We start from the raw sequence: 23,031 nt of genomic DNA on the forward strand, positions 1-23,031 counted from the left end.
GTCTGCAGAAGAATGGAGATATGCTGACCCATTTAAATTACATGAAGGCAACTTTTCAAGAGCTTCATGAAAAGGAGCTGATTTTTTCAGAGTTGCATCAGGTCTACATTATTCTGTCATCTTTGGATGAGAGTTATGATGAGTATGTTTCTTCTTTGGAAGTACTGACCAGAGAGGAACTGACATTGACTAACATTACTGGGAGACTGCTGGAAGAGTCCAGAAGAAGGCGTGACAGAGACCAGCTGAGAGAGACACAACCACGAGAGGAGCAGCCATTTACTACTGCTTACAACGTCAAGAAATGTTATTCTTGTGGGGCTAGAGGGCATATAGCCAAATTCTGTAGAAAGGGTAGAAAACAGAATGTAAATAGCAGTGGGAAGGCTAAGAAGGGCATTGGTTTGGCTATTTCTGGTAAACCAACATCCAGAAATAATGAATTGTGGGTTGTTGATAGTGGGGCTTCACAATGCATTACTAAAGTGAAAGAGAGGTTTGTTAATATGAAAAACAGCAACCAATATGTTTCACTGGCCAATGGTTGGAGGATGAAGGCCTCTGGTGAAGGTAATTCCTATTGTCCATGCATTGATGAACAGTTACCTATGTTATATATACCTAAACTAAGATTCAACTTGTTATCTGTAAGGGAATTGGTTAAGGTTGGGTTTGTGGTAACATTCAGAGGGGAGCAATGCACTATTGAGAGGAATGGAACCTGTGTAACTGCTAATTTGAAAAATGGTTTATTCATTCTCACAAGTAACCAAGTTAGTACAGTTAAAGCTAACTCGATATGTGAGAACAAGAAGCCACATGATGAGTGTATACATTTATTGCATAGGCGGTTAGGGCATGTAAACTTTAACTCACTACGTGAAACAGTTGAATTAGTAGATGGAATTAAACTGAAGCCATGTAGTAAGTATTTGAATTGCAATGCCTGTAATCAGGAAAAGAGTAAGGCAACTCCTGCACACAGGATAAACAGCTTCAAAACAACTGTTCCTTTGGAAGTTGTGTTTGCTGATTTAATTGGACCCATGAAACCAAGTTTAGGAGGGTCATGTTATATTTTAAGTATATTGGACCACTACTCTAGATATGGTTTTTGTTATCTGCTTAAGTCAAAGGCAGACACTTTCCAACAATTTGCAAACTGGCTGAAGTTCGTGGAGAGAAAAACAAAGAGAAAGGTTCAGTGCATAATTACTGATAATGGTACTGAATTTACAAATAAGCGTTTTGTTGATATGTTACAATCAGCTGGTATTGAGCATAAACGTTCAGCCCCATATAGGCCTCAACATAATGCTTTTGTTGAGAGACGTGGGCAAACGTTACAAGCCATGATTAGAACCATGTTAAGAGATTCTGGCTTAACAGATAGACTGTGGGGGGAGGCAGCAAAATGTGCAAACCATGTTCTGAATATAGTTGTTAATACTTCTACTGGTAAAATACCATATACAATATGGCATGGTAGAAGACCAAACCTTGATTACCTGCACACATTTGGCACCCCAGCTTGGGTCCACATTCCTGCACAACTCAGGAGTAAAGGCCAACATAGGGCTAGGCAATTATACTTCGTAGGTTATGAAGCTAACCACAGATCATATCGTTTCTGGGAACGAGGCACAACTAATGTATATAACAGTGCTAGTGCAAAATTCCTTGAGCACGTTGGTTGGGATAGGTTAGAGCAAGAAACTGTTAATACTGATCCTCTAGTGTTTGAGGACTCCTCTGATAACGTAACTAGTAATGATAATACATCTCCTGTAAATATAAAAGATGAAGAGGAGATAGGGGAGATAAAAGATGAATCAGAGAAAGAGGAAGGAAAGGAGTCAGAAATTCAAAGCCCTGTAATTCCTTGGCGTTCAATGCGTATCAGACATCCACCTGATCGCTATGAAGCTAGTATAATATGTCAAGTTAGTGTAGAGCCATCTAACTATGATGAGATCAGGATGTATCCTGAAAAGGAACAGGCATCATGGAAAGCTGCAATGAACAGGGAGTTGAAGTCTTTGCAGGATCTTAACGTTTATGAGAAAGCAAAACTGCCACCTGGTGAGCAAGCTATAGGTTGTAAATGGATATATAAGTTAAAGAAAGGTGTAGACGGGACTGTAACCCATAAGGCACGTTTGGTTGCACAAGGTTTTGCCCAAACTACTGAGGATTATGACGAAGTGTTTGCACCCAGTCTAAGGGCGACTACTTTAAGAGCAGCTTTAGTATGGGCGGCTAAAAACCAATATATGGTTACCCATGTAGATGTTGAAACTGCATATTTACATGCTCCATTGCAACATACTATTTATTTAAGAATACCACCAGGATTGACCAGTGATAGAGACCATGATTGTTGGGAATTAAAGAAAAGCCTCTATGGATTGAAACAATCAGGCTATGAGTGTAATACATGTTTAGTAAATGAGTTAAGTGCAATAGGTTTTGTAGCCAGTAATGCTGATCCTTGTTTGTTTAGAAGGGAACACAACGGAGCATTATCTTTTCTCTTATTATTCACAGATGATATTGCAATAATAACAAAAACTGAGTTAGAAGCACAAACTATCATTTCAAGATTGCAAACTAAATTCACAATTAGAAATCTTGGAGAAATTAGCCACTATTTGGGGTTAGATATTGTGAAAACAAATAGGGGTTTTAAGATGTCACAAGCCAGTAAAATATCTCAGTTATTAAAGAGATACAATATGGAAATGTGTAAACCAGCAAAAACTCCGATGGCTATGGATATTAAGGACACTAATGTTGAGAGTCCTGTATTTGATAAGACTATGTACCAATCTTTGATAGGAAGTCTTATGTATCTGAGTAATTGGACTAGACCTGATATTTCTTACTGTGTAAACCAATTGGCTAGGTACAACAATGAACCAACTGTTAGACACTGGCAATCAGCTAAACGAGTATTAAGGTATTTGAAGCAGACTATTCACTACTCGTTATATCTAGAGCCAAATCGTGAGTTAATCCTTACTGCATATGCAGATGCGAGTTTTGCCTCTGATACAAACACTCGTAAATCTACTTCAGGGTTGGCTGTAATGTTGGGTGATTCTTTAATTGGATGGAAGTCTATTAGACAAAAACACATAAGCTTATCTACAATGGAGGCTGAATTTTCATGTCTATCAGTGTTATGTACAGAACTGCTAGTGTACAAACAATTATTGTTAGATATGGGTTTAAATGTAAATGATCCATTTATTGTGTATGAGGACAATCAAGCTGCGATAAAGATGGCTAATAGTGCTGCAGTAAGAACAAGATCTAAACATACTGATCTTCGTTATTTAAATGTCAGACAATGTGTCAAAGATAAATTAATACAGTTAGAGTATTGTCCATCTGATGTAAATATTGCAGACCATTTTACGAAGGTACAAAGTGCTGTGAAACACAATGCTAATTGTGAAAGAATGTGCATAAGATTGTAAGAGTTATATATTATTCTACCCAAAGGGGAGAATGTTAGGCATATGGTGTTAGCCTACAATGTTGGGTTGAAAATATATTAACCACAATGCTATGGCTTTAAGAAGTTAATTGGCCAATGGGTGTGTAAGTGTTCTCATGGCCATAAGAGGAAGCTAGGAACGTAGCTTCTCTCTCTCTCTGAATTCACTGCTTTCTACTGTTACTGTTTTTGCTCTGCTGTTGGTTTACTACTGTTGTAACCTGAACTGTGTATTGACCTCTGGACCGGTAAGAAGACTTTGTAATTTGGATTACTCTTTGGACTGTTGCTATTGTTTATGACTTGGACTGTTTATTTTTGACTGTGCATTTTTGTTTTTACACCACCTCAAAGTAAAATACTTTTTGCTTTTAGAACTCAGTGTATTTCTGTGTGTGATTTTTACTGCTCTCAGTGCCCTTCCTTGTCTGTGCAACTCTTTGGTAGCACAAGGAGACCTCTGCACAATAAATTCCATAACAGCATCTACCATAAAATTCATTTTTTTTATTTTTACTTTGTAAATAACTGCACATAAGTAGTAAATATTTATTCAATTTTGCAGATGTCATATTTAAACTTTGTACCACATTGTGGTCATGTCAACTTATTTTTAGTTAAAGATTCATTGAAACAATTTCACCAAGTCTGTATTTTTGCATGTAACTATCTCAACTTATCTGCATGAAATTTGACACATTTTACACCTGCATATATTACAGTTTCCCAAATCTCCCTAAATATCAAGTGGGTATTTACAAAAAAATTAAAGGGACATATATTTTTTATAAACCCCAAATCAATTAATTTTGCAGAATTCAGTAGGTCATAGAGCTGTAGTTTGCCTACAAACTTTATTTCATCTGTTGGGGCAAAAAAGCATTAGTCTTTTTTCTATGCTTCAAGTATTGGAAGACAGTTTTTCTGAAATTTATTTTGGCTTTGGATTTCAACTGAGTTTGGGTTACTTTCCAAATATCCCAGAATAGATTGAGTCTAAAATGGATTGGAGGGCCTCTATGCACACCTAATAGTGTATGAATAATTTAGTGTATCCTAATTAGCAGCTGACAGAATTACATATATTTAGCCGTGTTTCAATCTAATGTATTTGAATTAGCTTGTACTGAGATTAACTGACAAGAAGTTAATTTGTGCTGTTTGTGGTTACCAGTAATGTAATTTCAACTGAAAATATACTGAGGAGTGTTTTGGCTGTCTATATTTAGCTTTCATCTGTCGCTGTTTTAGTTTTTAAATATCTTGGATCTTCAGTTGCACATAATTATTATGTTTATGATTCACCTAAGCCCTATACAATGATTATCTTTCATAATGATTGTATCTCATCATAGGCAATGCATATGGATTATTTATTAATAGTCTCTGGTTCAAAATATGAATCATATTTATAAAGGCCCCTATGTTATGATCTGTGGTTACAACAAACTTACTTATTTTATAAATGCAGATGTCCTCTGGATTTTATTTTGGGGAAGATGAGTTCATCTTTTTTTTGGGCTTTGCATATATGGAAATTATCTTCAAATAATTTGCATATATGGAAAAATCTTCAAAATTTTAATGTATCTATCTTTAAATTTCATTATACATATAAAAAAGTCCATAAGTCTGTAATGGGTACTATACTCTACCATTTGTTCCTACAATGTTCCAAGAAATGGTTTACTTAATCATGATTTTATCAAATAAACCTGCCTGAAGGAGTATTTCTCAAATATCTGCTGCCCACAGAAGTATGTTATTGTTATATTAGAGCTCTAGCTCCAAGGCCCCCTTTGAAACTGTTCAAACAAAATTTATAAGTGCATTATTAGGCACATCCCATTGATTTTCTAATTATCTGTCAGGCTACACTACAGTTGGGCCTAATTTTAACTGAGGCATGAAAGTGCCTTTGCACTTAAAATGTAAGCTTGAACCTTGAATTAGGAGAGCCCATAATTGTCCATTGCAACTCTCTATTCATGTAGATAATCAGAATAAATATAATTCTAAAAGATTCCGATGATTTCTGTTCAATAACTAACCTTGGTTGGAATCAAAGAACCTGTATGGAAGATAAATGGTAGATGTTTTATTTAGATCTTCAGAAAGAGTAACCTCTAGCTCAGTGTCTTACCACTTCATTTAACTCAGTGGATTTCATCTATGCCCAGAAGACAAGAAAGACTTTATCCTAGCTGGATATGACGTTTGGTCATTAGCCTAATTAGAAGATAGATTCAATTCTCCTTTCCAGAAACATCTGTTTATGTTTCATGGAGAAAGCTGAACCTGTTGGTCACATTATTCTCCACTACACTTTTTACTTACCTTGACATAAGGATTCAATTATGTTGCTTTTATTGCAGAAACCTAAATGACAAAGATTGTTTGTTTCCTGCTCATAAATACACCAACAATGATTTCTTAAAATGTCACAACATCTGATATAATTACATATCAGTCCATCACAAGATTATTTAGACTAGAAGAAATTTTTATTTTTTCTATTTTTCTAATTGCCAATAATTCACATATGTGTGGTTGGTTATTACCTATGAAATACAATGGATATTGCCAGATTTTATAGCTTTTATAGGTTTTTAATTGATTGCTGTGGTATAAGAAGACAATAAAGTCTTATCTATTAAATTTGCCACACTTGGCTTTATTCACAGAAGTTAAATTCTAAATGATGCTACAGAGTATATTATACAACAAGTTAAGCTCTGTAGATACTACTTGAATGTTGGAGTGTAACAGTATGATTTACATCATCACATCCCAAGATTCAATAGAAACACATATAATTCAAGAAAATATGTATGATTTAATAGTTGTTGTTTGCATTTTACATCTTAAACACATAAATATACATTAATTTTAATTCCAAAATAATTCTGAGATCAGAAAAGATTTTAAGAAATCAAACATGTCACCTAGAGTCATGGGTGAGTGTATAAATGTGTTAAATATGCAAATAAATATAAATAGTTATAATTTAATCCATGGAATATTGGTCCAACAAAGATCAGAAGTGAAATGAAAGTACAACTTTGGCAAATATACAAGAATATCAAAGATACAAACATACATTCATTTGTTTTTGTCACAGTTTAATTCACAAGTTTGGGTTACCTTCTCTTTGCTCTTGGTTCTTTATTATTCCAGCATTTTACATTTTCTGTTACATTTTTCACTGACAGGCAGTCTTTTTCTCACTAATATCTGCTTTATTATGGTCTCATAGGGTTAGGTGTGCCTGCTTTAATCTTAATGAAAATATCATGTTTATGCTTTACATCAATTTAGGATAGTGTCAGGCTTCTTATTCACATGCTATCAGTCAAGATTATTTACCCCTTTACTGCCTCATAGTGAACATACAACAGACCATGTTTCCTTACTTGGCTTTCTATCTATAAATGTGAAGTCGTAATCAAAACTGTTTTTATGGTTTTCTCTGTTACGTGGCAGAAAACAAACCCAGTACACAATACTTTTTCAATACATTGAAGATCTTAAATGACCATGTTATAGGTGCAGATCTGCTTTGCATATGTGTCTGAAGTCTAGAATGTGAATTTGGCATCTTTAGAAACCGTTTTATGAATCTTTCAGCATGTTTTAACTGTTAAAAATGGAAACAGGTCCTCATGACTTGTTCAATGATTTGTTCAACATCATAGTACAGGTTCAATTAGCTGAAAACATGAATATCTTAGAGTACAAAATCATAAAAATATGATTAATTATAGCATGGTCTTGTATATTCAGAAGTAAACCAATGGAAGTTACTCTCATATATGTAACTATAAATAGTTTAAGGCAAGTAACTATTACTATTGCATATTCTCTGCTCAAGTAAAATAGGGCAGCTTAACAAGTATCTAAAAGTGGGAGAACAGCATTAGCAGCACCAATTAGCAAGAGAATTTGAGGCTGCTGAAAAACTGCTATATTTTCAGCCTACAAAATTCTAAAATAGGACTGACCATATTTAGGATTATAATTAAAAAAGAAGAATGTGCTGAAAATGTCCTGAGTTAAAATATTTTCCCAATTTAGAAGAGTGGGGAAATGTTGTATTTTGATATTCCTAGGTTTGAATCAAATGATAGATTTCTAAGAACCAAGAATTTTAGAACCTGAGAAATTAATTTTGGTGATTTTAGTAAATAATAGTCTCATTAAAAAACAGTTAAAGTGGTTTAATTATAATGTTGTCTAATATAAGAAAATGGTATTGTATCATATCAGTTTAAAGCAAAATATCTTATCTAGGTTAGAATTGCATTTTAATGCCATTTTCAATGCTAAAACCTCTGTCAGTGAGAATATTTATAAGGAGCAGATGATGGCCAAGTATTTATCTATTTGGACTATATATAACAGAAATGAAATAAATCTGTATTTTCTTTCTTACATATTTTAGGAATGCACTTTTTTTTACAAGCATAGCAGTTTTACTAATTCTACAATACGGCATTAACATAGCTGAAGATAGTTTATGCATTTTTTTGAAATTTGAAGAATTCTGTGCAATTTAGCTTGCTCTGCCTACTAAGTGCTTATCTTATAATTTAATCTTATAGAAGCTGACCTTTCCTCATTGGCTGCCTAGGCTAGGTTACATTTTGGTATCTTAGTCCAATTTTCTAAAAGCTTATTGATTAAAAACTGAGATCAACAGAGACTGTTTCATTGCGGTAAAATTTTATGAAATATATTCAGAATTTAAAAGAATCATTTCTTCTGGAACACTGCCTGAAACCTACATATACCCAAAATCATTAAGAAAACATAATATTAGACAGTTGTTTATTGACAATAATAAGATAAACTGAACCCAATACATTGTCTATAAGATTCCTAATGTGTGTGCTTGCAACTTGTGCATATGTCAAAGCAGTTGTTTCATTTATTATTCATTATTGAATAAGAATATATCAAAATAATAGCCTGAAGGGGTCAAGGATCAATATAATAGTAAAAGATGAGTGTATCAATGAACCTGTTAGTTGCCCTTTCTTTCGATGGAATAATGGAACTTCCCAATTATCCAAGTGTTTCTACATATTTCTCTGTAGAAAGCTTTCTTGGGTTTGAAGTCATTAATAAAATATCCATCTGCGCACTTCAGAAGAATATTGCTAAAGCAGTTCACATCTCATTTTGCCAGCTGTGATTACCCATGAATAATAGAGCAACTGGTTAAATATTTTTGATAAATATTCTAAACTGACTAGATTTAAATACTGAAGAAGTTCTCGGTGAGGAATCAGCTACAATTATCTTAACTACAGCTTGCTTTATGGTTCATAAAATACATGATATTTTATCATTCATTTTATCTAATATGCTTGTATATATTATATATCATTTTTACATAGCCACCCATTTTTGGAGATTTGTGACACTGGGCGATAATAAAAAACCTAACAGTTAAAAAATTCAAGAATTAAAACACAACCAAAGTTATCAATAACAAAGTATCAGAAAGTTATTGGGGAGGCAACAAAGCCATCTGACTAATTTACTGCTTTGAATCTGTTGGCTTAGTCATGTTTTAAAGGTTAGGAAATCAGGGATGAGGCCAACATCACCTCAGGGGATAATATTCCATGGAGGTGTCATGACAGAAAAAAAATGTCTCTTCAGTTCTCTGTAAGTAACTTCTTAGTGGATGGAACTTTCAATATACCTCTTTTGCCAGACGCAATGGAATGGGCAGGTATAATTAGATGGGTGTGGTCCCACAAATAACCTATTCTGATGCCACGAAAACTTTAAAAATCTTGTTTTACCAATAATTTGTCCGGCATTAAATAGCAGTATTTTCAGGTTTGAAAATTGAATGCATTTCATTGATCTAACAGAATGACGGAGTGACAGAGTTGGATGGGACCTGGGAGGTCTTCTAGTCCAACCCCTTGCTCAGGCAGGAAGCCCTATACCATTTCAGGACAAATGGTTGTCCAATCTCTTCTTAAAAACTTCCAGTGTTCTTTGAAATATTAGTAAACATTTCTTTGTCCAAAGTAATGGTTGGAATACAATAACTGTAACAACTGTGTAGTGTGTATCCCCAAAAGTATTCGATGGTCTTTAACCCCATTTACAGAGATCTTGGAAAACAATATGTGGGCTTGAAAGTGTTCTTAGTTTCTACTTTTCACTTTTTGGAGGCCCTAAATTAAAGATCCAGCATTAAAATTAAAATACTTAGAACCGATAATTATTACTACTAGTAAATATAATTGAAATATTTAAAATAGTTACCTTTTGCTTAAACACAGTACTTTTAAAAAACATAAGTGTGGAACAAATGCTTTACATGCCTTTTTCTGTATCAGCCTGCTTCCACTAAGACAGTGATGCCTCCTTATAATTGTTTAACTTTTTAGTTTTTGGAAAGACTTCAGAGACATTCAATGCCACATGTGATAATTTACATATAAATAATTTAAAATCCCAATTCTGTTGTGTTTGTTATGGAATACAGTAATTGAATATATTACTAGCAGTACTCCTTTGGCATCTTCACATTTGGCGGGATTTTCTATGGCACCACTTCCGGTGTGGTGTTGGTTCACAGTAATGCTCGCCCGCACACCACTAGATGCATCCAAGAACTTTTGAAGCAGCTTGGGGTCAATTGTGGTTGTAAAGACTACCTGTGTACCAGAACATATATCACAGGAGTAATGCCATAAGACAAAAAACAACAACAAAGGTTTACCTGTCAGAGAGTCATCACTAAATGCAGACCAAGTGCTAATCCATCTGAAGGAGACAGATGGAAAATCTGTCACTAGGTTTTGCAAACCTGTTTCTTAAATCTAGATAAGAGACATTCTCAGCAAGAACTAGACAGTTGGGTATCTGCTAGGCATATACATATGTTTAATTTAATTTAATAATAATTTAATTTAATATTTGCATTTGTATACCGCCCTTTCCCTGAGGACTCAGGGCGGTTTACAGGGAATTAAAAATCAAAACATACAAAAGTTAAAACCAATTAAAAAGCATTAAATTCACCCTGTACATTAAAACCCCAGTTAAAATTTTCTCCTCAGCCTGGGCCCGAGAGCTCAAAGAGCCAGGTCTTCAGGCCCCGGCGGAATGATCGGAGGTCGGGAGCAGTCCTCAACTCTACCGGCAGCTGGTTCCAGAGGGCAGGCGCTCCCACTGAGAAGGCCCTATCCCTGGGTGTCACCCGCCGGCAATCTCTCACCGGCGGAACCCTGAGCAGACCCTCCCTGTGAGAGCGCACTGGGCGAAGGGCGTTTGATGCCGGCAGCAGGTGTTCCCTCAAATAACCCGGACCCAGGCCATGTAGGGCTTTATAGGTGATAACCAGCACCTTGAATTTCACCCGGAGGGCAACCGGAAGCCAATGCAGCTCGCGGAGTAGAGGTGTTACATGGGAGTATCGGGAAACCCCCATTACAACTCGCGCGGCCGCATTCTGCACCAGTTGAAGCCTCCGAGTGGTCTTCAAGGGCAGCCCCATGTAGAGAGCGTTACAGTAGTCCAAACGGGAGGTCACAAGCGCATGAGTGACTGTGCGTAGGGCGTCTCGGTCCAGATAGGGACGCAACTGGCGCACCAGGCGAACCTGTGCAAAAGCCCCCCTGGTCACGGCTCCTATGTGATCTTCAAAATTGAGCCGTGAATCCAGGAGGACGCCCAAGTTGCGAGCCCTATCAACGGGGGGTAACACCTCACCCCCCATCGTTAAAGGTGGAATAACTTGGTTAACCCGAGACGCCGATATGCACAGCCACTCAGTCTTGGCGGGATTGAGACGAAGCCTGTTTCTCCCCATCCAGACCCGAACCGTTAAGTTTACATCATAACTCTCTTAAGATATAGTTACAGTACTTTGAGTTGTTCTGAGGCTAAATGTTAGAGAGCAGTTTGTACTTTTGTGGTGGTGTTAGGCTATCTGTTAGGAGGAGAATGCTAGACAATTAAGGAATTTAGGAAGGTGAAAATGTTTGAATGTGCCAAGTGGGTACTGCTGGCCTAGTGATGGATTCTATTGCAGGGCTGTTTCCAAAGGAGGTAGAGGAGGAGAGGTCCCGGGGCTTATGGAGTGAAGGAACTGGATGAGGCTGTCAGGAGGCCTAGAGGAAGAGAGAGAGGCTTTTGGAGGAGCGGTGGTGGTGGCGGCAGCGTGCTCCAGGGGCAAAAAGAAGCAAGGCCTCTTTAAGGAAAAGGTGGAAGAGTCAGGATCAGAAAAAGGAAAGAAGGCGAGGTTGTCGTGCAGGAATACAAGCTAATTTGAGGCTAATCCACATGGAGTTCCATTTCCATCTGTCCTGTTTGCCATCGTTCGCTCCCTAAAGACTAAAATGGACGACCTGAAAGTTGAGCTGGCCATGAACAAGGAGTGTATATCGGAGTTGGTGACCCTTTGAGAGCTGTATGCAACGAAATTTCATTTTGATGTATGCTGATTGGTGTACATTCAAAGTGACAATATAGTTGTTTTTGTTGTTGTTGGTATTATTATTATTAATAATTTATTTATTTCCAAATAGGAAAATGTGTGAAACACTGTTGAAATTCTAAAAGCAAAATCATAAACAGGATTGTTATTTATGTGTTTTATTTTTGTTTTTTAATTGGGGCTAGGAAATAACTGATATGTGGGAAATGGATCTGATTTTCAATAAAAACAAAATAGATTTTTTTCTTGGGAGTGTTGTTTGTCATTGGAGATGAAGAAACCAGGACATTAGAGAACAAACCTTGAGCTATAAGTAGAACTGGTCTGAATAAGCCTCCAGGCAGCCAAGATTGCAAGCAGAATCCAATTACGAGATACCAGACATCCAACTTCACAAAACAAGCAACATTGGTTGCCTATTCACCAAATATTAAAAAAGGTCCATAAAGAATTTGGAATACCTTAGGAATAATATGTGAAATACATTTGCTCTCAAATCACTCTTGGATTTGAAGTGGTATACAGATCTGGCAGGGTATAATTAGAATATTGGACTTGAACTAGGAAGACCTTGGTCAAGTCTGCAATGAAAAACTGAGCTTGTTGGATAAATTTAGCCTGCCTCAGATCTGCCTATCCCATTGGACTGAGTGGTGATTAAATTAGGAGACAAACCACAAACCACATTGATGTCTCAGTGATGAGATATAAATGCTATGAATGAATTAAAAAATGAAACTAGTATTTTAATTAGTTTACTCAGAGCATAATCAACATATATACACATACATACATACATACATACATACATACATACACACACACACACACACACATACACATACATACATATATATTGCCCAAAGCCATCCAATTAGTGAACCAAGATTTTCTAAGGTGGATCCAAACTAAACAGCACTTTACCATATTGGTTGTAGAGAGTTGTTTATATTAAAATGTGATATTTTTGTACAGAATAGAAACATCTGTTAAATGGAATTTCCCAAAGTTCCATTTTTATTCTTTTATGTGGAGGTAGGGGAACTAGTGCCAGTTTATCTATAATTTGTTGAAATCACACTTTTTAGTTAAGTTGACAGGGTTATCATTATCATTTGACTTTTAAAGTGCATTGTGCTAAGAAGATATAGCATCTGTTTATATGAAGTTTTCTTTTCTTCCTTTTGGTTTGACTCATTGTTGTTAATCCTTTTTATATGGTACAATAACCTAAGTGACAGAAAGAAAAATCTTGTAACTAATTTTATCTAAATAATGTGCTTTCATAGAATGTACCTTCTGGGAGAAGCATCCAATTACTCTGCCATTAGTATTATAAGGAAAGAACCAACCAAACCTCCTATACTTTGTAAGCAAGGAATATAAAATGCACCAATTCTGTATTATGCCCTGTCATTATACTGACAATTTGACTTCTAGAGTGCAGATAGTCCAAAAAGCTTTAGTGTTGAAAATCGAAATTAAAATGCATATTTGTTAATAGTAATTCAAAGTGATAATATACATATCTTAACAAGAATTTTAAAAAATAAATCTAGCCTATTCTTAAGGATCATGAGCAAAATACAAAGTCATTATTGGTAAGAAATATTTTCTTTCTTGATCTTTTATTTCAAAATAAATATTGTGTTGATTCCATAAGCTCATTTGGGCATGTACACATTTAATATAATTGCTGAGAATAATCAGTGTACTTATCCTTTCTGCATGGTTTATGTACACATGTTATGAGTAATAGCCTGAAGAGTGGGAAATATAACATGATTCTACATATGTTTATTCAGAACTTGAGCTAATTTAGGTTAGTACAATAAAGGTTAAGTAGTTTATGGCCTTAAAATATTTCTTACAGTATTTTATAAGAAAATTTCCAATATCAGAAGATAGGACATTTTATAATACATAATTACTACCGGATTGCAAATCGTCCCATTTTAGAATTTAGGACAATCTTACAATGTTAGCAGTTGTAACAAAAAGAGCTTTAACTGAATTTGTTGTCTCACTTAGGGAGTGGAGCATTTTCCTCAAATTTCTGACTTACTTACAAAATACGGTAGGTAGTTTTATTTTCTTCTTTTGCTTTTATGTTCCAGGTGTTCAGCCTGTTCTTAAATCATCTTCTCTCCCTGAGCCCACTTGCATACAATTCAACCCAACGGCAGCAAGGCTAAGGCTACATTCATTTGGTCAGTTTAATCGGTTCTAGATTTCACCATTTCTGCCTTAATCATTCTGTCCCCTTCCCTTGTCTGCTTTCTATCTTTCTGTCTCTAGTTCTTTCCAGTTTTTCTTATATTGACATTCTTCTCTTGTTTTAATTTAAACTTTCTTCCTCTCTTCTGTTTTGATGCTACCATTTGCTGCCATAGTTTTCACTACTTTTAAAAACAGTACAAAACAAGCATATATACAGCCTCCTGGAGCCATATTGGGCAACATTTAAAAAACAACAGCCCATCTTAGGATATTTGCTTTTCTCAATTTCTGAAAAACTAAGAAGCTAAGACTATAACTTTAAGAGACACTGAAATTCTGAGACATCTGAAAAACCTTGGTCAACACCATTAAATGGAAAAGTAACAACAAGAACTTCAGAACTAAAACATATCCCCCAGACAAAAGTATATTGATTACGATGAGATAAATTGTGCAGGGAGGAAGGTAGATATCCCTGCAAAATATTGAAAAATTGCTACTTAGACAAAGCAAGGTATAATAGTCTTTAAATCCCGAGAAAGCAAGATATCTGGCAGCACCTCAAGCAAATGCCTCCATGATTTACTGGAATATAAGAAAAGGGGGAGGTAAAACTCAATTGTTCTAGTCTTTCTGTGGAATTGATTTTCTGGTCTGGTCTACCTAGTGGGTCTGACAGATTGTTCTTTTGAATGTGATATACTTTGATAGACACAGATTCATTTGATGTGCTGTCAACATAATCTTTTTGACATTCCTGTTTTTTATTTAAAGGCTTGTTTTTGAAACATTGGATTAGGAGGATATACAGCTAATTTCCTCTGTTGAGGAATTAGCAGACAATTTGTCGTCTTGAAGACCTATTATATACTTCAGGCAGAAGCTTGGGGGAAATGGATAGAGCATAAGGAGGCTCAGGCTGAGAAGATCCAGTGTATAATGTTAAATTTTGCATTTAGTAATAATTATGGTAAAGATAAAGGCCAATAGGATTTAAGCCACTCATCAAATTTTGTTGCTATTAAAATAAAAGAATTAAATTTAATAAATGCAAAATTCTCTACTTAGAGAACAGAAATCAAATGCAGAGGTACAGAATGGGGGATACCTGGCTTCACAATTCTATTTGTAGAAAAGGTAGTGACATCATAGTTGAGTAGAAACTAAATATAAGACAGCAGGTGACATGGTTCCAACAAGCTACATAGAAAGTATAGTTTTAAAATAATATAAAGTATTACTTCTATTCAGTTTTGACCTTGAATATTGTGTCCAAATGGGATTCGGACAAAGTGGAACCGGTTCAGAGAATGGCAAGAATAATAACCAGAAGACTAGAAACGTAAGTCAGAAAAAGAAACATGGAAAGAACAGTGAGTGTAATTTTGAGAAAAGAGGACAGAGGTATCTCAGGGGAAAGTGTCAAAAAAAAGTCAAGATACTAGTCATGACTGCACCACCAAAAACCTTTTACATCAGGGGTGTTAAACTGCCGGCCCACGGGCTGGATGCATCGTACCGAAACTGTGCCCACCCCATTTCAGGCAATGGCAAAAAAAGTCATGTTACGTCGTGACACATCATGTGACGTTGCAAGTTTGACACCCCCATTTTACATGGATAAAGGACATAGACAAATTGGGCTTCACAGCTGTGGTCTTGATGTTTTGATCCTCCTGTAGATATTCTGACAGACGGGGAAAAGCCTCTTTCAAATAATCTGAAAAATCAAAATAATCGTCTATCTGATAAGTTCTCACCTGTGTTTAGATTGCTATATGTTGTGAGGCATTGGGGCTAGTAACCTAAAGGGTCCCTTTGTATTATTTTACTATTTTTTCTTAAATCCTATACATGTTTTAGTGTTGTTGTTGTTAGCTGCGAAGTCGTGTCCGACCCATCGCGACCCTATGGACAACATTCCTCCAGGCCTTCCTGTCTTCTACCATCTTCTGGAGTCCATTTAAGCTCACGCCTACTGCTTCAGTGACTCCATCCAGCCACCTCATTCTCTGTCGTCCCCTTCTTCTATTGCCCTCGATCTTTCCCAGCATTAGGCTCTTCTCCAGTGAGTCCTTCCTTCTCATTAGGTGGCCAAAGTATTTGAGTTTTAGTTTCAGGACATGTTTTAGTACATCTCCTTTAATTATAGCCAAGCCTGCTTTTGAAAAAAAATAACAGTTAATAATGTTAGTATAGTATAATTAATACTACATTAGATAGTTTGTTTTAAGTAAGTCAAAAACTAACTGTCAATATGCAGACTCGTGTCAGACTCGCCACGTCATGTGACATAACGTATTGCAACTCTTTTTGCATTGCCGACAATGGGGTGGGCGCAGCTTCGGTATGATGAAACCGGCCTGTGGGCCGGCAGTTCGACACCCCTGGTTTAGTGGCTACCTTGTTAGTCACAAATATAATGGTAATAGTAATAATAAATCATTTTCTTATCAATGCACACATTTACAACTGAATTAAAGCCTTCAATGTAAGATCTGTTCAGTTTCAAGTTTCAGCCTCAGCTGGTAGGAAGATTCTAATTAAGGTTACAGATTTCAGCTCTTTTTAGGAAAGCCTTGTACCATGGAGAAAAGCAGTTCAAGAAGAATTAGCTTGTTTAGGGCACTTCTCTACTCTGCGAGGGGGCAAAAACAATAAAAAAGGCATAGGCTATCATGTCATCCTTAGTCCTTTCCCCTAGACTAGCCATATCCAATTCTTGTAATCATTCTTCAAGGTGCTGGTTATGACCTACAAAGCCCTACATGGCATGGGTCCGGATTACCTACGGCAGCACCTGCTGCCGGCATCAACTTCCCTCCGGGCCTCCTCAGGGTGCCTCCGATCAGAGAATGTCGATTGGTGGCCCCCAGGGGGAGGGCGTTCTCTGTAGGCGCGCCAGACCTGTGGAACTGCTTGCCGGTTGAGCTCCGGATGGCTCCCGACCTTCGCTCCTTCCAGCGCGATTTAAAAACTTATTTATTTGAACAATCTGGCCTGGTCTGATGGGTTTGGGGTTGGATTTAGTTTTAACATACTTTTATTATTGTATTATATTGGGCATAATTATTTAATTCTTTTTAACTCTTTTAATTTTTGTATTTACATTTTGATATTTATTGCCCTGTACACTGCCCTGAGTCCTTCGGGAGAAGGGCGGTATAAAAATTTAATAAATAATAATAATAAAAATAATAATATGTTTTTGTCTCCAGGCCTTTAACCTTCTTAGTTGCTCCCATTCCATTAAAACTAACCAAGGTAATTCTGTAGCAAAGAAGCTATTAAACCTACACTCTAAGCCGCATGCGGCTCTTTGAGCCGTCCCCTGCGGCTCCCAGCCGCCCGGTGCGCGCGCACCTCTTCGAACGGGCAGTGGTGCGCGCGCACCTCTCCAAATGGAGAGTGGCACCGCCCGTTAGGAGAGGTGCGCGCGCACCTCCCCAAACCTTTGGAGAGGTGCGCGCGGACCTCCGCGCAAACGGGCAGCGGCGCCGCTCATTGGGAAAGCTGCCGCGGCCCGTTTGCAGGCTGCCGAAAGCGGCAGCTCTGCAAACGGGCCGTGGCAGCTTTCCCAACAAGCGGCGCCGCTGCCCATTCCGAGAGGTGCGCGCGCACCTCTCCGAACGAGCGGAGGTGCGCGCGCACCTCCCCAAACCTTTGGAGAGGTGCGCGTGGACCTCCGCGCGAACGGGTAGCGGCGCCGCTCGTTGGGAAAGCTGCCGCGGCCCGTTTGCAGGCTGCCGAAAGCGGCAGCTCTGCAAACGGGCCGTGGCAGCTTTCCCAACAAGTGGCGCCGCTGCCCATTCCGAGAGGTGCGCGCGCACCTCTCCGAACGAGCGGAGGTGCGCGCGCACCTCCCCAAACCTTTGGAGAGGTGCGCGCGGACCTCCGCGCAAACGGGCAGCGGCGCCGCTCATTGGGAAAGCTGCCGCGGCCCGTTTGCAGGCTGCCGAAAGCGGCAGCTCTGCAAACGGGCCGTGGCAGCTTTCCCAACAAGCGGCACCGCTGCCCATTCGCGCGGAGGTACGCGCGCACCTCCGGTCATTCGGAGAGGTGCGCGCGCACCTCTCGGAATGGGCAGGGGCGCCGCTCTTTGAGGAAGCTGCCACGGCCCGTCTGCAAAGCTGCCGAAAGCGGCAGCTTTGCAGACGGGCCGTCGCCGTCGGGCAACCGGGAACCGGTTCCATCTCATTTTTAAAAAAATGGCAGCCGCGTGCGTCCGCACATGCGCAAAAAACCTTTTTGCGCATGCGCGTGCATGGACACACGCACGCGGCTCCCTCTTTTTTTAATTTGTGATGGAACCGGTTCCCAGTGGCTCTTTTTCTTTTTTAGGTTGCCGACCCCTGCTCTAAGCATTGTAGTATGAACAGCACAACAAGACATGCATGACAGAATCAGTTTCCCCATTGGGTAGGGTTTTAATCAATGTTGTATAGGGATGTTGTGATATCTCCTTTCACTGGAATAGATGGGAAGACACTGAAGCAGGGAGAAGTGGGGCATGTGTGGGTGTTCAATAATAGCTGGAATGAAAGAACTTCCAATTTTATAGCTCTACAATAGGGAGAGATTTTACTACAGTCTTTCTGGAAATCAGTGTCAAAGACATATTGCTTCTGTTACAAAATTTCTCTTACATGTCCAAGTGGGATTAAATATTGGACTGGATGACCCCAGTATCTGGGGTTTTGTTCAGTGCCTTTTCTTCATAGTGGCTGCAAACTGTGCAAGAAGGTGAAGAAGGCCATATGCCTCTCACTGAAGATGAATTTTGGTCAGAATTTGAAGTGGAAAAGCTTCATCTGAGCCTTTAAAGCAAGGGTGTCAAACATACGGAGGCCATGCCCAGCTACCTCCGCCAACGCAAAAAAAAGCATTCATTGCGACACGACACATGACACGGTGAGTTTGACACCCGTGCTTTAGAGAAACTAGTCCAGATTATAAGCATGATAAAATGTTGGACACACTCCGGAGTACTCAGAGCAAAGCTTTAAATTATTGGAATTTGACCATTTCAAGGAGTCTTGAATCTTTGTAAATGCTTAGCCTTAGCTTTAAAAATGTGTATAGCTATGAGCTTATGATTGCTGCCAGCAAAATGTAGAGCAGTCCTCGGGGCCCAATAAGTGACATTTCTTATTTGTTTCTTCCAAGCAGCATAAAAATGAAAAATAATTCTGAGATATTTTGAAGGCTTTATTTATTTTATGTTCTAATTTATTTCCACATGATAATTACTGTAAAGCTACTAAGCATTTTAGTAAAAATTACTACTTTTGTCTTGAAATGATTGATGCAGAGTTTTACCACTTCATAGACAAAGGCAAAGATTTGGAGGCTCCACCATTAGCCTATTTGCTTGGTGGAAAGATTAGATACATAACATAAAGAAGACTTGAAACGGGGATGCTTGCTGGCTTCAGGGGATGAAATTCATTATTTTTCATTATTTTTAATAGCTTCAGTTACACAGTTAATGTAAATGTTCAAAATAAAGAATGCTACAAATTGTTGCAGAGAGACACCTGAGGTAGATAGGACTGGCACTGAAATATTATTATGCAGTTTTGTAATTCAAAATATTGCACTTAGACCGATACAGAACATTTCACTTCTACCCAAACCCTATCTCTGTGAATTGAATCAAATGCCACTTTTAGACCAATAAAGGCAACAATATTTTGATTATTTCAAAAAAAAAATTATATGCCTGTCATTCTCCTTAATAGCTTTGGGTGGCTTGCAGAGAACAGTAAAACAATAAAATGTAACTGATACAAACTGTAAAAGGTAAGCACTCGTATTAAAAGGCCAGTGAAAATAAATATGTTTTGAACCCCCTTGTAAATTGTATTAAGGATGGCTGCTGCTTCAAATCCATAAAACCCAAGCTGCCACAGGACTTCCGGTGGCGACGCGACGCTGAAGACAGCCATCTCTGGGCTGTCCGCTCCGCGGCTTCGTAGAAGTGCTGAAAACAGCGCCGATCAGCTGTTTCAGCGGTTCGGAAGCCCCCTCCTCGGGAGAAGAGGAGGGGGTGAGGCCCCAGGTAGGGGTTGAGCTCTCCGGGGCCGCCTGAGCTTCTAGTTCGGGCGGCTGAAGGATCGAGTCCCCCCGAAGCCTGGGTTTGCTCCGGGCTGCGCAGCGTTTCTGCTCCATGCTTTTGGGAGCAGAACTAAGTGTTAGCAACCACCCCTGCCAGAAGGAAGGACTTTGGAGTGTGAAGAGGCAGGCAGAGCGATACAGGAGGTCAAGATGAAGTGGATTTTTGTTCTCTAGTTCAATGGATTTTATGGACTTTAAAAGTGAAAGTGTGTAGCAAGTGAAAGTGGGGGAAGATGGCGGCTAAAACTTCTAAAGTTCTCCGGAGTGCGGGGTGCAACAGTCCTCGCTGCAAGCCTTATTGCCTCCTGCACCTGCTCCGGCACTGACGGTTAAAGATTTACAGGATGCTTTGGAAAAGCACTCACAACAAAACCCAAGCTGCCACAGAGAAAGATCCAGTGATTGGTGATGTCAATATATCCATAAAAAGTGCTACATTAATGACCTAAGAATCCAATGCAGACTATTCAGGAGTAGAAAGTCCTGTACATAGCTTTAGACTACAATGTGCAAGGTTTTATGTATCATTATGTATAAGACTGTACGCACCTTTACTTGGTTTTGGAAACCAATGAAACTGATTCAATATTTAATTAATCTTCATCACCACACCTCCAACATTTAGGCTGGTAAATGTTCACATATGGTGGACATGTAAGAAGGTTAAGGCTTTTTGGATAAAAGTCTGGTGGAATATGCAGAAGATTTTTAAACAGAGGATAAAGTTTTGTCCGCAGCTTTTTTTGTTGGGAATAATTGCAGACGCTACAGTTGTGGACATTAAGTTGATGTTGAACCTAATTACGGCAGCAAGACTTTTGATAGGCCAATATTGGAAGAAAGAGGAATTGCCGACCATAGAAGAGTGGACTTTAAAGGTTTCCGACCTGGCAGAGATGGCGAAGATTTCGGCCTATTTGAAAGATCATTCGCAAGAACGCTATATTATGGAATGGAGAAAATGGATTGAGTTTATCCAGAACAAGTATAGGGTTAAGAAGTTTTATGTAGCATTCGAATAAGTCTTCTTTCGTTTTTTTTTCTTTTTTCTTTTAGTTTTTTATATATAGTTAATATTGTTAAGGTGTGTCTTATCCTATATAAGCTAGAGAGTAATGGATTTTAGATTTTATAGTGGGTAGTATATGGATGCTTATGATTGCCTTTTTATAGATATATACCTTGTATTTAGCTCTGGGAAGTCGGGGGGGGTGGGGGGGATGGAGGGAGGGGAGGTTGGGGGGAGGTAGGGGGGGGAGTAGGGAGGGGGAAGGTGGGTTTGTTAAAGGAAAATTGTATTTTAAAACTTTTTCAATAAAAAAAAATATTTAATTAATGAGGCATGTTATGATTTTTTTTTAAAAAGCAGCAGTTTTACTTGCAAAAGAATGATCTGAGTGACAATGGCAGCATAGAAATGTTACAAATCTTTATACTGTAAGTGAAACTCAGGTACAGGAGGGCTTTTTTCATCCTCCGCCCAGACAATAATTGTGGATAAGAAAAATTTAAAAAAGTCTGGATAGTGGACATTGCTATGGCTGGAGATAACAGAAGAGAAAAACAGGTGAACTTAGCAAAATATAAAGACCTGCAATTAGAATGACTGAAAGAAAGCAAAGATAGCACCAATAGCAAAGAGGCTCCTTGGATGCAATTCCAAAACTTCTGGAGCCTCACCTGAACATCACCAGTGATTGACAAAATCACTATCAGTCAATTGCAAAAGGCAACTTTACTGGGAACAGTTTACATCCTGTGATGACACCTTTAATATTGAACAATATTATCTGCCTATCCTAGGTCCTTGGGAAGGATTCAAAGTTAAACAAAAACGTCATATACAGTCTAAATATTGGCTGATTATGTGACCAGCCATAATTTATTAAACTTGTATGCTATCCAATTCCCAAGGATTCTGGGTGACTCAGGGTAGCAAATTAAATAGGCGATGTGGAATATTAAATTGAGCCACGGAGAAAGTTCTTGGATACAACATGCAAGTTGGATTTCACAAATACCTTGCAAAAATTGAGTATTCCAATTTGCAGTACCTATGGATTATGGCAGGATTCTTTCAATATCAAATACTCAGTGTTTGATTTTTTGTTTTCTTCTATCAAATCCCAGCAACACTACAAAACTGACTTGAAAAATTACACTTTTGGAAAAAAAATCTTTCTGTGGTTCCCCCCCCCACCACTTCCCCGGGCTGAGATATAATTTTGAAATACCAGTGCCAACAAAAGTCTATAAAGGAAAAAGAATCTGAATCTGATTAAGACAGGTTTGTCTCTGCCAGAAGGGGAAATGTCCCTAGCGGCTAGCCCGTGTGTGACTTCAACCTTGTACCTCTTAAGACATCATCCTTGTTTCCAGAGACAGGAATGCATTCGACATACATCTAGAAAACACTGAGATGTCTCTCAAAATACGTAAGCTAAGTTGTTCCCCGATAGCGCATATATATGCTTGAAAGCTGCATGGTGTATGGCTGATTAATTTTCCTTTTAAAGTTCATACAAAAATTGATATACATTTGTCTTCTCTATTATACGAAACATATTAGGATGCACACAAGAGTGGCATGGTTGCTTAGAAGTGAAGCCTCTCACCTCCCACTTGGAAAGTTGAGAGTTCAATTCTAGGCATCGGCAGATGTTTCTCTATCAGGGCTCAAAGAGCAAATATTTGTTGCAAACTCCATGTAGGCGTCAGGAAGGTA

General features: G+C 38.2%; 1 protein-coding gene across 1 annotated transcript in view; it reads left to right on the plus strand.

Annotated features, from left to right (window-relative positions):
- PDE4B (phosphodiesterase 4B) overlaps positions 1-23,031 on the plus strand; it is a gene marked incomplete at its 5' end in the record, with an annotated part of 236,368 nt that overhangs the window by 30,361 nt on the left and 182,976 nt on the right. The gene's annotated exons all lie outside the window — the stretch shown is intronic.

The sequence above is a fragment of the Vipera berus genome (genome assembly GCF_964194415.1).
Source record: "Vipera berus genome assembly, chromosome: 3".
Lineage (NCBI taxonomy): Eukaryota > Metazoa > Chordata > Lepidosauria > Squamata > Viperidae > Vipera > Vipera berus.